The sequence below is a fragment of the Equus asinus genome, chromosome 7, assembly GCF_041296235.1.
Source record: "Equus asinus isolate D_3611 breed Donkey chromosome 7, EquAss-T2T_v2, whole genome shotgun sequence".
NCBI lineage: Eukaryota > Metazoa > Chordata > Mammalia > Perissodactyla > Equidae > Equus > Equus asinus.
Genome location: NC_091796.1, coordinates 45550152 through 45565090, shown reverse-complemented (window position 1 = coordinate 45565090; position 14939 = coordinate 45550152). Strand labels below are relative to the sequence as shown.

The window sequence follows — 14939 nt, the reverse complement described above, 5'->3', positions numbered from 1 at the left end:
TTCAAATCAATTTACAAAAGTCCAAAATAAAGGGGTACCATTAAATACCCTGATGGGTTTTAAAAATTTTCTTAGTATGAGTAATTTACTCAACAATAAATACACAAGGTGCAAATCCTCATAGAACAAACTGTATGGGGAAAACCTGAATAAAATAAGACCATGGCCTCTTACGACCTAATTGGGAAGATAAAGGACAGCCAATACAACATGAAATGAGATGTGCTCCAAAACATACAAAATGTTTAAAGCTATGAGAGGATAAAGAGATTATTTTAAGAAATAAAGAGGTGCCCATGAAGTTATGGAGAAAATGGTATTTGACTCGGATCTTGAGAGATACATGTGATTTGGGGAATCTGAAATAGGGAAAAGATTGATTTTTGGCAAAAGAAATAGTGTGGGCTATGTAGGACAAGCCTACTTGAGCAAGAAAAGTCACGTTTAGAGCTTGCTTTAAGAACTTGAACACCAGTAGCGTTGCATAGGAAGAGGGCTATCCTGGAGGTTAGGCAAGAGGTAACGGACTGAGAATGGCAGTGGAATTGGAGACAAGGGAGGTGATGAATGCAAGAGACAGCGGGAAGGCAGAACTTATAGGGCCCAGGGATTTACAAAATGTGAAGTGCAAGGGAGACCGGAAGGTCAAGATGGATGGTCACCTGGGTGTGGTGATGCAATTCAGGGAAGTAGTAAAATGTGATGGGAGCATGGGAGTGACAAGTTCAGTTTTAGACTTATTGAGTTTTTTTCTGTGTGTGAGGAAGACTGTCGCTGAGCTAACATCTGTGCCAATCTTCCGCTATTTTATGTGGGACGCCTACCACAGCATGACTTGATGAGCAGTGCTACGTCTGTGCTGGGACCCGAACCTGCGAACCCCAGGCCACTCAGGTGGAGCACAGGAACTTAACCACTATGCCACCAGCCGGCCCCAAGACTTACTGAGTTTTGAGTGCTATGGGGACACGGAGCTTGGGAGAGAGATCAGAATTGAAATTATAGACACAGAAAATGTCCATGTTGAGAAGATGGCTGGAACAAGGGAGTGAATGGTTACATAAAGGCAGACGGCCCAGAGGGCTGGGCTGAGTGACCAAGAAAACAAAAATGCTACTTTTGTCTTGTGATGTAGGACCATGAGAGGACAGTTAATAAGAAGCAGAGATCCACGGAGATCAATAGAGCAGAGAGTCATGTACCATGAATAAAGTTTCAGGAAGTATGGGGGACCAACAGCACCTGATGCTGCCGAGTTCCAGTGGTTGGTACTAGATTGTGAGAGAGCAGTTTTAGCAGAGTGGGGCCGGGAACACAAGAGAGACTGTGAGGGCCTGAGCAGTAAGTGGGTGACGAGGAAGGTGAGGCTGAGGAAATGGCTTCTGTTCACGAAATTTGGCAGCATGCAAATGAGCACGATGGGGCCACAGCTTGAGCAGGAGCACAGTCAAGGTTTCTGCCAGGCTGTGGGGCCCTTCAGCATGCTTACAGACTTAGATAGGAATCTTGGCCCCAGGGCAGTGGTGTGTGTAAGCACCACTGTTGAGGTGACAGCCTTGGTTTTGTGACGGGTAGGCAAAGGGCACTCTCCCAGCCATCGCTTTCTTGTCAGCTATCAACAATTCACAGATGGAGCTGCTTACTGAGAGTTTATGCAGCACATGGAAGCTGCATGTAAAGTTCATCCAAGTTTGTCTACCATCCCTTCATGTCTTTAAAATCCTAAAATATAAGGCGACAATGTACAATCATCCGTTCATGCAGCTGCCAGAAGTGTAGAATTCATTTAACTGGCAACGTGATTAATAATGCATTCTATTCATCTGGGTGATTTCCAGAGGACTTGTTTGATGCAATTTATTCCAATGATTCAAACAGACAAATGGCATGAATAGTCCATTTAAAGGCTTCATTCATTACCAAGTGTGACAGGGTAGCTCCTCATTTAAGTTTTTTTATTGGGCAAGCTACTGTTTACTATTTGATTACAAATTTCTGTATACTAGAGGCCTCAAATATTTTCATGAATTTTTAAAAATGTTATTCAAGTCCTGAATTAGAAAATGTTAAAAAAGTATCTCTTTGGAGAGCCTTTAACTTGTATAAGAGTCATAAATCCTGAAAGTTGACAATAAATGTAGTGCACATAAATCATATGATATGGTAGTCCATCTCCAAGGGGACCCCAATGATCTCCGTCTTCTTTCCTCCTGGTATTTATGTCCTTATGTAGTCCTTGACGTTGGGCCTTAAAAAGCACTGTGGCTTCCATCTTGCTTTCTCTCAGATGACTCCTGAGTGAAGCCAGATAATATGAGGACACTCAGGCAGTACTATGGAGTGGAACACATGGCAAAGGACTCAGGCCTCTGGGCAACAGCCAATGAGGAACTAAGGCCTCTTGCCAGCAGTCAGCATCAACTTGCCAGGCACATGAGCAGCCCATCCCTCAGCCTTGGTCAAACCTTCAGATGGCTGCAGCTCTGGCCAACACCTTGACTGCCACTTCATGGGAGACCTTCACCCAGAACCATCCAGTTAGCCACTCCAGAGTTCCCCACAGAAACTGTGTCAGATGATAAATGTTTATTGTTGTTTACAGTTGCGAAGTGTTGGGTAAATTGTTGTACAGTAATAGACAATTAATACCTATTAGATAATTTTATCATAAAAGTTTGAGTTAATTTATTACTTAATACAATACACCTACAGTGATGCTAGATGTGGTAAATCAATCTCCCTGACTTTCTCATCTGTAAAATGAAGATGAGAATCTGCTTATCTGGAATGTTGTGAGGATTAAATATTATGAGGATTAATTAAATTAATTTTAATTAATTAAAATTTAATTCCACATGCAGAGCCAGCAAGAAATGGAGGAAACTCACATAAAATATTGGGGGTTGATGTTTCAGAAGGGAGACTGGAAGGCGTTGCTGATAATGCTTTTTTACCGAGACCTCAAAAAGTTCTCTGCCCGTGTTATGTGAAAGGGCTTTGTAAACTGTAGAGTGCTTTACAAACGTTATTTATTAGTTTTATTATCCTATTAGTTCTGTTATAGAGTTCCATTCTTAGTTACACATACACTCAACTCCAAATTAGAAAAATGAAAACTAGATCAATAAGATGATGTTATATTGATGAAGGGACACAGAGCATGCACTGCTTAACTGGAGAAGGCCGTCTACGTTTCCTTTTCAGTCTGTCTTGCTCTGTAGGGGTGATCCAATCTCTCATTCTTGCAGGGTTCACCTTCATAGAAAGAGATGATTCTCAGATCTATGTCCCTAGCTCCAAAATCTTCCTAGGTTTTAGGCCCACTAGAAATTTCTATCTGTATTTTCCACTGCACTACAACACATGTCCTTAACTTAAATCCTTATAATCCCCTACAAAACTCCTTATCTTTAGAGTTGTCCCCAATCTGCTTAGACACTCAAACACAAAACCTAAGGATCGTCAGCTCCTCCCTTCACTCAACCTCCATATCTAATCTGACCCTCAGATCATTACGCTCTCTCTCCACAGAGCCTTTCAGATCTGTCCTCTCCTTTCTCACTGCCATTGCCCTAGTTCATGAAGTTGATCCTTATTCCTGGGGTTATTTTCTCCAGGCTCCTAACTGATTTTGTTGGTTTTAGGGACATTTTTTCTGTCCCTGCAGTCTTAAAGATCAAAATCCACATTCCCTAATATGAAATTTATGACCCTAGAAGATGTGGCCATGACCTACCTTCTGCTACCATCCTTCGAGCACCATACAGAATACTTACCAATTGTGCCAGGAATTACACCTCACACCCCAACCCCCCGTTCATACTGTTTCTACTTCCTGAGATGGCCTGCCATGTCATTCCTGACTATGAAAACTCTATTCATCCTTTGGAGCCGAGCTCTTGCTTTGTGACACCTCCCCCAACTCCCCACTCCCTGCGGAATTAATCACCCTCTTTTATGCTCCTTTAGCCCTTGATTTATACCTTTGGTTCATAATTAATTACAGGTTTGTGCCCCCAACCCGACTGTGGCCTCCTTTAGGGCAAGGGGTGTATCCTACGCCTCTCTGTCACCTCAGGCCTTACAGTGCCTTGAACACAAATGCTTGGGATGGAGTTGACACACAGAGAGTTATGTAATATCCCAACCCACCTCAAAATGCTGGAGAACATGAAGTAAATTTTATATTGCTAACATTGAGTGCAAGCACAACCAAGAACAGAGCTTTTTCCAAGTATTTACATTACAACTGACAACCTAGAAAATTATGATGTTAGAAAAGTGGGTCATAAAATAACAGCGAGGCTTTCCGCATAATGAACATGCATTCTGCCCTAGTTGTGCTTTATCACAGATTCTTATTTAAAAACAAAACATTCAAGTGTGGTTTGCACTTTCTCTTTAAACCTGGATGCAGCACTCCGCCTGTGAGGAATAAAAAGGGATTGTAATCTCATACAAATGAAATTTGCAGGGTAAAACTTTTCTTCTGAGAAAATGTATTTAATTGAACATTAAAATTCCACATCTCATGACTATTTATTTCTATAAACTGAGTTAATATTTTTAAAAGCTTTAGCTTTGAGGTTGTTGGTATTGTTCCATGAAGAAATATTAAATATATATCAATTTCTAGCACATTTCAGTACTTCTATATGGAAATAGTCCCTTAATCACAATGACTGTTTCTGATCTTTTAAAACCACAAGCAGATAAAAAGCTATCCAAGGATGTCTCACTAATAATGAGTAGGGGCATTTGTATTACAATATCTTATGTCACTTCTGGTGAAAACGAAATTTTGTGCATACATATACACATGTTTATATGTATATAGAGACAGTGTGTATACACATATACACATGTTTATATGTATATAGAGACAGTGTGTATACACATATACACATGTTTATATGTATATAGAGACAGTGTGTATACACATATACACATGTTTATATGTATATAGAGACAGTGTGTATACACATATACACAATGTACATGCATATATATACACATACATACACATGCATAGCATATTGTATATGTGTAGATGAATATATACACATATACACTGTATTTTTATACTCAGATAATAGTCTAGTCTCTAAAATATACTCTCTCTTCTTCCTGCCTCCATCTGTATAATACAGTCTGTCATGGAATCTTATCAAGCTTCCCTCACTGCACCACCAATTTCTCAGTAGCCAATTCTGAGTTTGTGTGCACTCACAGGCATTTTATCTGCCCTGCTCTGAGAGGTATTATTAATCACATCCTGTTGCTAGGATACCTGCAAATGTTCATTTATGTCCGATGATTCTTTGGCAAAATGCACTCTGAAGAAGGCATAGAAACCTGACAAAGAAAATTACTGTGCATATGTTACTTATTAAAAAACAAAAGGTGGCAGGTAGGGGTGGGAGAGAGAGTAACATAACTACCAGATAATATGATGCTAACTCCCATGAATTTTTTAATATTGTTTTTGTTTCACCTAGATTTTAATGGAAAAACATCGGCAGTATTTTTGGATAATGAGAATCTGTAGTATTTCTATACTTCTGAGTTAACTAAGAAAAGTGGAAGGAGATAGGGTTTTAATCCTGTTTACTTTATAGGGACTTAGAGAGGAAAGGGCTTTAGATTTACTCGCTTCAAATGCCTCAATTGCAGGCATGTAGACAGGGTAACCAGGTTACAGTGCTGGCTGATTTGCAGAGCCAACCTAAAACACAGGTCACTGCTATTGCCATGTGTAGCTATTATAATGCAACACTTACGAGAAAAGTAGTCTTTAGAACGTGCGTTTGAGCAATAAGAGAAAAAATGCCTGCATCAATATCTTAAAAAAAATTGGCATCAATATCTTAAAAATGTTATTAAGCAATATCTATGTACTTATCATTGTCATCAGCATACTATATGAATTAATTAATTTTATCCTTACAGTATTATGAGCCTTTAACAAACATTATATCCATTTTCAGGTAAGGAAACTTGGTACAAATTGGTTAAATAACTTTGCCAAATCACTGAACTCCTAAGTGACAAATAAAAAGTGAGAGAGAAAAAATATGGTTGGGGTGGAAGGACGAGAAGGAGGAAGGCCTCGGATATCAAGAAGCCATATATAATCAGTCCCTGGGTTTGGAGGGTTGCCTGAAATTATTTTTTTATAAATTATTTTGTTAAAAATATTTCAGCAGACTTTTTTTCCTAGCTATTTATTATTTATCAAACTATTTGTTTGAATGAATCAACTGCTAAATACCTAATCACAATGTTTCAGCAGTAGAATGCCAAAAAGACCTTCAGCCTTTGAAATTTTTTTAGTAATTTAGTATTTATTTAGTATCTACTATGAATTGGGTACTCTAATGATACTAACATATCATTTAATTTAATCTTCACAATAATTCTATGGAGTAGATGATAATTACTTCTATTTTCCAGTGGAGAAAGCAGGCTCAGAATTTTTTTGTAACAGGTTCTAGTTAGCGGTTGGCAAGATTGAAATATGAACCAGAGATTTTTACCTTTTCTGGGCTTATTGCCTATGGAGAGTGAGGACAGTTTTGTAGAGTGGTGAAGAACTCAACCTGGCGACTCTGCCACTTAATCAGTGTAGGATATTGGGCACATCATTTAACCTCTAAATCATGTTGTATTTATCTGGAAATTGGGGTAATACTAGTTCCTACTTCACGGGGTCATTGTGAGGGTTAAATAAAGTGGTATGTTCAATAATCCTAAATGTTTTGAGTACATGATGCAATCACGTTTACAATGCTTTCACCACAGTACCTTGACACAGCAAATAGTGTATTGCTGGGTGCTTCTCTTTACAACCATTCCATGTCAGGTAGTCCCTATTAACATATGATAATTCTTAATATTCTCAAGGTCAGTGGCTTCATCTATACAAATAATATGAAGTTCAGCCTTTGAGAATTTCTGACATCTTTACCATTACTTCTCTCTTTTGCCTTCCTTTAGAATTTCTAAGGGAGAAGCGGCTTTCCATTTCAGCAAATTTCTTTCCTCTCCTCCTCATGTCATAACTCTTTCCAAATACAAATTGGGGTGATGAAACACAAATTGACATGAAAACCTCTCCCCAATTATGAGCCAAGATGACAGGATTTTAGAATCCCAGGTTTGTGGTTCAAATCCTTATCCACACTTTATAGTGAGCAGCAGCTATGGAAGATCAAAAGTCTGATACGATCTAAACAGAAAAGGAGAGCTTTGCTAGAAATCAGAAGACCTCACTGCTAGAACTTACTCTTTGCAACAAATGATAGGACTCTGAACAAGTAACCTAACTTTTCTAAGATCCAATGGTCTCTTTAGGTATATAGGTAAATACTCTCTTTTAATAATACCAAAAGAAATTGTGTGAACAGGGATATGAGAAGATTTTAAGTACTGTAGAGCAGGAACAGAGAAGGTTAACTGGGCCAATTTTAAGACCAACTAGTCTAAAGTGGTCTACACGAGACAGTATAAACTGCATAGTTCTTGTTTGGTCAATAGCATGAAAAGGCAGAGGAGTTTATTTTACTATTTACGTGTGGATTATGCTGATGTTGACATGGGCGCTGGCCTCAGCAGGCACGGGTGATGAGCCTCTGCATGGCTGTGGATCCTCACTGCCCTCCTGCCAGTTTAGATAAATTCTACCTGCTCTTCTGGCCATTTCTATTTGCTTAGTTGACATGTTGCTAGGATGTTCAGGCAAAGAGAATCATTATGAGCACACTGCGTGCTGTGAACTCCAGACAGTGTGTCCTCAGCTACAGAAACTGGCCCATCGGAAACATCGACACAGATAGATCTGGACCTCCGAGGGTGACCATCTGCCTTGGCAGAGCTGACACTCCATCTGCCCTCCCCAGCCCTGGGGTCTGCCATCCGTCACAGCATGTAGAAAGCCTGAGAAGAACTGAATGCCCCCAGATTTTTCCTGGGCTGACCCCTCTAAAAGAGATAGCAAAATCAGTATGGGAAACAACAGTTTTATGTTGTCTTGGAAATTCTCAAGCACAGAATTTCTTCCCACTTAGATCCACCTGACAAGCACATAATTAATGTGACAAGCAACAGTTCCTTTCAGATTCCCAACACTGGCCTGGGTGAATTAAATCTTAGGGTAAACCTTTTGATATTCAGAACTTTACTCTGAGACAGTCATTTGTTGGCAGAGAAGGTTTTGGAAGACCTTTAGATGTTGAAGTCAGATTGGATTAAAAAAAAACAAAACCCCAAACCAGTGATTGCCAGGTCTTAAATATCTCTGCAAAATGGGAATGCCAATTTTACTAACATATGCTTTAGCCACGGGCCAAAGCAGGGATGTGTGTTTTGTTTCTTTTGTGCAATAACATGTTTCTAGTAAGTTAGGTGTGAATAATTGTTTTTAAATGATATAATATTCTAAATGTCTTTGGAATGTTCATTCTATAAAAGAAACAGGAATAAATTATTTTGTAAAGGAATCTTTTCATAATACTATTCACTCCTGTGCTAGAATAAACATGAGTGTATGTTGAGAGGTGGAATTGAATTCCCTTCCCATTGAATCTGTCCAGACCTTAGTAAATGGCTTAACTAATAGGGTGTGGTAGAAATGCCAGTTTCTAGGCTTAAGAATCAGGCAGCTTCCACTTCCTGAGTCTTTTGATACTTGCTCTGGGAGAAGCCAGCCACAATGTGAAAAGTCAGACTACCCTGAGACCACCATGCTGTGAGGAAGCTCAAGCTAGCCACACACAGAGACCACATGGAAACAGAACTGCCCAAACTGTACATGACCAGAAACAAGATGTTCCAGCCACCCCAACCAGGTGCCAGACGTGTGTGAATGAAGAAACCATCCTGGAAGTGGATCCTCCAGCTCCAATCACCTCAGCGGACACCATCTGGATCAGAGACAAAGTGCCCAGCTGAACCCTTTCCAAATTCCTAAGCCACAAAAGTGCAAGCAAAATAAACGTTTATTTTACCAATAAGTTTTGGCATACTTTGTCATGCAGCAAAAGATAGTAAAAGCCACTCCTTTTCTGTTTTCATAATGAGAATATTTATTGAGATATATATATCAATCTATACCAATTGATATTTTTTCCCCTAAGGCTGGGCTCACCTAGATTCCTTCTTTCCTAAGATGGTTTGCTTACTATACCTATAAATATGTTCTATTACCTTGTATTTTAGCATCTAAACTTATTTCTTTTCATGGAAGAGAATAAAACTTGTTATTAGTAGGTGTGTGGTTAAAGTATAATCTACATAGATGAATACGTATTTTGGTTTTATAAAAGTATTACAATCTTACCCTATGTCCAGGTTACTGACCAAAAGTAAACTGGAGATTTGCCAGTTATCTAGCATTTTACAACTTGTAAACCATCAAATAGGATATCCATGTGGAACAACATTTAAATATTCATTCAGGCTTTAAAACTTTACCATTTATCATTAGAATTATATAGAAACTCCCTGAACTGAAACATTGAAAAGATTCAACAGCGATTTCTGCTAAATAATTTAAAATTACCTTATTTTCCCTAGGTAGATTTACTTTTAAAGGATAAATTAGTAGAACCTACATTGAATGAAGAGCTTTAGTATTATTTAGGGTTAATTTCTGTATGAGGGTAACAAGGGGAAACATTTCACTATGAAAGGTAATGATATGAGTCCAGTCAGAGTTTGGACTTGTGAAGTCAGGGTTTGTTCCCTTTAAACAGCAATTTATTTGGCTAACAGACACACCATCCTGCACAGCTTTTCATCTGGAGGAAACGACCACATTTCATTGCTCTCTCTTTTTGATGCTCTTAATCATCACCTCACTGGCTTGTGGACAAAGCTGGTGGAGGCCAGAGGTGAGTTTAATTTTATTCTTTGAGATGTCAGCACGGTTTTCATTCCCACTAGCCTCAAGTTTTTCCTTTTTTATCTTAAAAAAATCCTCATCATTCTCATCTTTTCGTTCACGTGGGCCTGCATCAAAGGTTTGGGCCTTAGACATTTGGGGAAACTCAATTTTGAGGACAGAAGGGCGACAATAAGGCAAGTGCTTAGAGCTGTGGATGTTGATTTACTGCTTTCAGATGTTGCCGTGTTCTTTGCAATCATGTAAAACTAGCCTCTGTAAACCTGGTTGACTATCCGAATTTACTAGAAAAGTTAATTATCTAGTACATTTTATGTGTAGAAGAGGCTCACCAACAGGTGGATACTTAAGGGAAAGCAAAAAGAGAACAAAGGTCGTTGAGAGCCTTTTGCGTGACAGGCAGAAAGCTGGGCATTCTATGTCTGCGATGCTACTGTAAAGAGTAAATAAATGTCATATGATTTCACTCATATGTGGAAGATAAACATACAAACACATAGGTAAGGAGAACAGATTGGTGGCTACCAGAGGAGAAGGGACTGGGGAGAGGGCAAACGGGGTAAAGGGGCACACATGTATGGTGATGGATAAAAACTGGACTATTGGTGGTGAACATGATGCAGTCTATAAGAAACTGAAATATAATGATATACACCTGAAATTTACACAATGTTATAAGCCAATATGACCCCAATAAAATAAAACATTTAAAAAAAAGAGTAAACAGGAAATTCACAGTCAAGGGAAGGGGCCAGAGGAATCTGTAGACCTCTCAACCGAATCAGCCTCCAGGAGGGGCTGGAAATGGGCCTTTCCCTAATACTAGAGAAAGTGGGAGACACTCCAGGACTGAAGAAGTAAATATCACCTGAACACCTAAGGCAATAAGCTATTTTCTGGCAAAATCTTTTATTGACATTCAATGTGAGATGATGATTTCAGAAAAAGCAAGCCAGGTGCTGACACAGCACAGCGGTAGACCCTTCTGGAGGACCCTCGGGGGTGGGTGTAGGTGAGCACAGGGAGGGAGTGGGAAAATTGAGTCTTCCAACAGTCTTCAGCCACAGGAAGCTTAGATTTGCACAAGAGAATTTGGCATTCCCCAGGGAGGGAAGTAACTTTCTAGTTTTATTTACTATGGCAGACATTGTTGAGCGTTTACCCTGCAGTCATTTCTCCTCTTATTTTCTGTGCTGGTACCCAGCCCTCCTCTCACATGACATGGATGAAACATGACTGACGTTAACTAATCATCCTGGTTCCATTCTCTTGCTTTAGGTGCTTGTTTGACATTTCTGGCCAATGACAAGTGAGATGAATACTGTTGAAGAACATCATTAAAAGGCTTTCCTTGCCAATAAAAAGAGACGGAAAGAAGAGAGAAAACATCTCTTCTTTCAGTGGATGCTGTCACATCTGGGTATGGTGCCTGGGACATGAGGACAAAACCAGCAGACCACAAGGATGACGGAAGGGAACACAACCCAGAACGATGTCCCTGAGGCTCTGAACTAATGCACCACGGAGCCACCCTATCTTGGGATTTCTCATGTTACTTAAGTCTTTTTTGTTTAAGTCCAAGTTTTTAGTTACTTGCAGCTGAACACATCCTATACTCTATTCTACATAGGCCAACCACAGAATAATACTACACTATGTTAAATGAACTAAGAATGCTAAATAATCATTTAGCTAGATATTCTATGCTAAAGAAACTAGGAATAAAACTGGAAGGAAAGAGCATTGGCCTTAAGAAAGCCCCAGGAATTATGGGGGTGAGACTATTCCCCAGCCAGAGGTTGCACTTTAGAGGGTCCACTCTTGTCCTTTTCCAGATAAGGTGAGGAACCTTACATTACCTCCACATAAGGTGAGGATGGCCAAGGTGTTTGCCCACTGAGTCCATGCCTTACCTAGATCATGCTTTGAGTACCTGATGACAGAATTCCCTGGCCAAACATCCCCAAGGCCCTGTAGGCTCTGTATGAGTCTTCTGGCCAGATCAGATCTCTAGAGAGGGGACCAGACTGTACCACTGGTGTGTGGACCCTGAGGCCTGAGGGATGTTCAGAGAATGCCTGAGGCTTGGATGTGTGTGCAGACTGGTTCCATTACTTGTACATGAGGCCCCTCACAATGCTGGAGGGCCTGTGGAGGGATTGTGATGGAGGTAGAAAGAAATGGGGGTCTATGCTGGTTCTCTTGCTCCAGGCCCAGCAATTATAGGGGCAGGTCTGTCAAGACATAAACACCAAGGGTTGTTCTTGTAAGAATGCACAGAAACAATGGAAATGCATACATCCTCACTGAATTCTCACAGCAGTCCGAGGGAAGGAAGCAGAAAGTACTTTATCCACAGTTTATAAATGAGGAGACAATGGAGGCTCAGAGAGGTGAATTGCCCAAGATGATGGGTAAGAGTTAGATCCTGGATTTGAATCCAGGACTTCCAAAGATCGCACTGTTTACCACATAGACTCCCTCAGATTATCTGTGACATCAGCTTGATTCCCATATGAAATTAAGATACAGATTGATTTAAATTATCCTTTTCATCTGTACAGTCTCCCGTTTCCTATCTCAAAAATACTTAGCAATGCTTTCTCTAAGGGGATAAAATACAAATAAATTAAATTCCATTAAATTTCTTTATAAATGAATCATTGTTATTTGTGTGTTAAAAAATTGAAAAAATTCTTAAAAAGTACTATCCTGGTATAAAGTAAATAAAGTGGGACAGGGTTAGCCTTTCCTCCTCGCCTGGTCTTATAGGATATAAATGATCCACTGTCATTTGTATAAAATGTTCTCTGAAGTCTTTTGGAAATGGGTCATATCTATCCTTTTTCCTTTGTTGTGCAAAATATGTAAGTTTTTTTTCATAAAATTATCTGAACTGGCTGTTTACATAGCCCCAATCTGTCACTTTGATTTTAAATTCCCCAATTCGCTATTTGCTACAAATTTTTTAAAAAGTTATGAGTTGATTTGAATATTACGGTTTTTTAAAATTTTGGTTTTATCCTCCAGTTGAACCAATTATATTTAAACATGGATGAAGGCGGTAGACATGGGAGGCCTGGAGGGTTGTAGACCTGCATATTATTGCTTTCCATCTTTCCTATTGTAGCCCTCAAAGGAGGAGATGTCAATTCCACGTGTGCACAATCTACTTATATTTCTAGGGACACTTAAGAGATTTCTCCCAGAACCCTGAATATCTATGAGATATACCTTGATATTTTTTTTTTTTCGAACTCTGTTGTGACCCTGCTAAATATTTTGGGAAAAAAAATCAAGTCTGAGCATTAACAGGCAGGCTGATCTGAGTTCTTGAGAAGCTGGTTGGAAATTCTGGAAAAGCGATATAGAGATATATAGAAAAGAGTCATTTCAAAGCGTGAAGAAAAATTTACAAAATCCAGCTCACACACTTGTAATAGGTAAGCTTTACAGTGAAAGAAAAGGCAGGTTGTGAACTCTGCCATCATTTTCATGGAGTCAGCAGGATGGGGCCAGGTTGCTGTGTGTGTTTCACCGACACATTCCGATGCAGGATTAACACAAACACAGCACTCTGTTCCCTGAGATTCAGACCAGTGACATTTTGTAGTGGAAAGTACTACTTGGGCTTTAAACAAAATGGCAAGGCTAGCTTCAACTCAAGATAGTTCAAAATCTAGATTTTGTTCTTGGTATTCAAATGATGCCCCCAAGGATGGGTAAACTATTCATCTCAAGAAATGTGGTTGGTGCATGTTTTTATTTTTTGCCATTTCAGAAATATTTGACAGAATTGCATATGACACTATAAACATTTGAAAGAAGCGTGGAATGTGGAGGTTTCTTCTGTTAAGTTGATCATGCCTCTGGTGATGATGGGCACTTTCATTCTCTGGCTAGTCCCCAGAGACTCTCACTTAATCCCATATTCAATAGGACACTGCTTGGGGTGAGGTTGGCACTCGCTGATACACGCTTCACCCTACAATGCACACACAATTTGAAGTAGATTGCCAGCAGCTTAGGGCAGGAGGGGAAGAGGCCAGACCTGCTGGGCTATTTGTCATCTCAAACATTTCAAGCATCACAGACCACCTCCTTAGCAGGGCACATGGGGATACGTATCCTCTGGCAAGATGTTTCGTTTTGGTGCATACAAATAAGGGTTCCAGTGTACAAACTTGAGGGAACAGAAAGAAGAGTCACCACCTGGAGCTTTTCTTCCTGTGTGTAAGTGACAGAAAACTCTTCAATAAACATTTTAATATTTCATCTTTAAGGCTGGAAAATTCCACGTAATGCAATTAAAATACATATATATTAAGGAAGTTGGCAGGGTGAAGAACACCTCACAGCTTGGTCTGCTTTTAAAGGAATGCAAGGGTCTTTGGAGTATTTTTTCCCAATTCTGAAAAACCAACAATTTTAGGCCTTATATTTGTCATTCTGGTATTTTTCATAGTCACTGTGTGAAAATACGTACGTATTAAAAATACTAACGTAACAACAAAGAAAGCTTGCTATTAAAACCAAAACAAATGGCAGCTACTTTTTGCCTTCTGGAGAGTGGCAGAATGCCATCTCTAGGGAAACTGGTTCTTTAGGAAAATTCCCTGGTGCCTTAAAAATCCATTTTGGTTAGAAAAGTGAGACTCCTGAGATAGTTTAGTTGAGAGAGTATAGAGAAAAGGAAAGGTGGGTTTTTCTATACAATGAATTAAGAGGAATTGTGGAGTTGTTCATTAATCTTTTTGAGAGGTTAAACGACCCTGAAAAATGTTCCAAAAAGTGAGAGGCTGAGTGAATATACGAATATGATGATCACATGGAACCTAAGGAAGGATACAACCCAGAAGAAATTCTCTTTTTAGGAAATGGCTAACACATGTTTGGGATCACAAATACTTTCAATATTAAGTGGTTTCCAATTCTGTGTGCGCTGAACCCCATTCTACTAACCCCCAAATCAATAATAGTTGGTTAGGCACAAGTGTTTTGTGAGGATGGCAAAAGGTTATGAACCATATTTGGACTG

The 14939-nt window shown here is 39.5% G+C and overlaps 1 protein-coding gene across 6 annotated transcripts in view; it reads right to left on the bottom strand.

Annotated features, from left to right (window-relative positions):
* Positions 1-14939, bottom strand: part of CHST9 (carbohydrate sulfotransferase 9) — a 251903-nt gene that overhangs the window by 139531 nt on the left and 97433 nt on the right. The window lies entirely within an intron of this gene.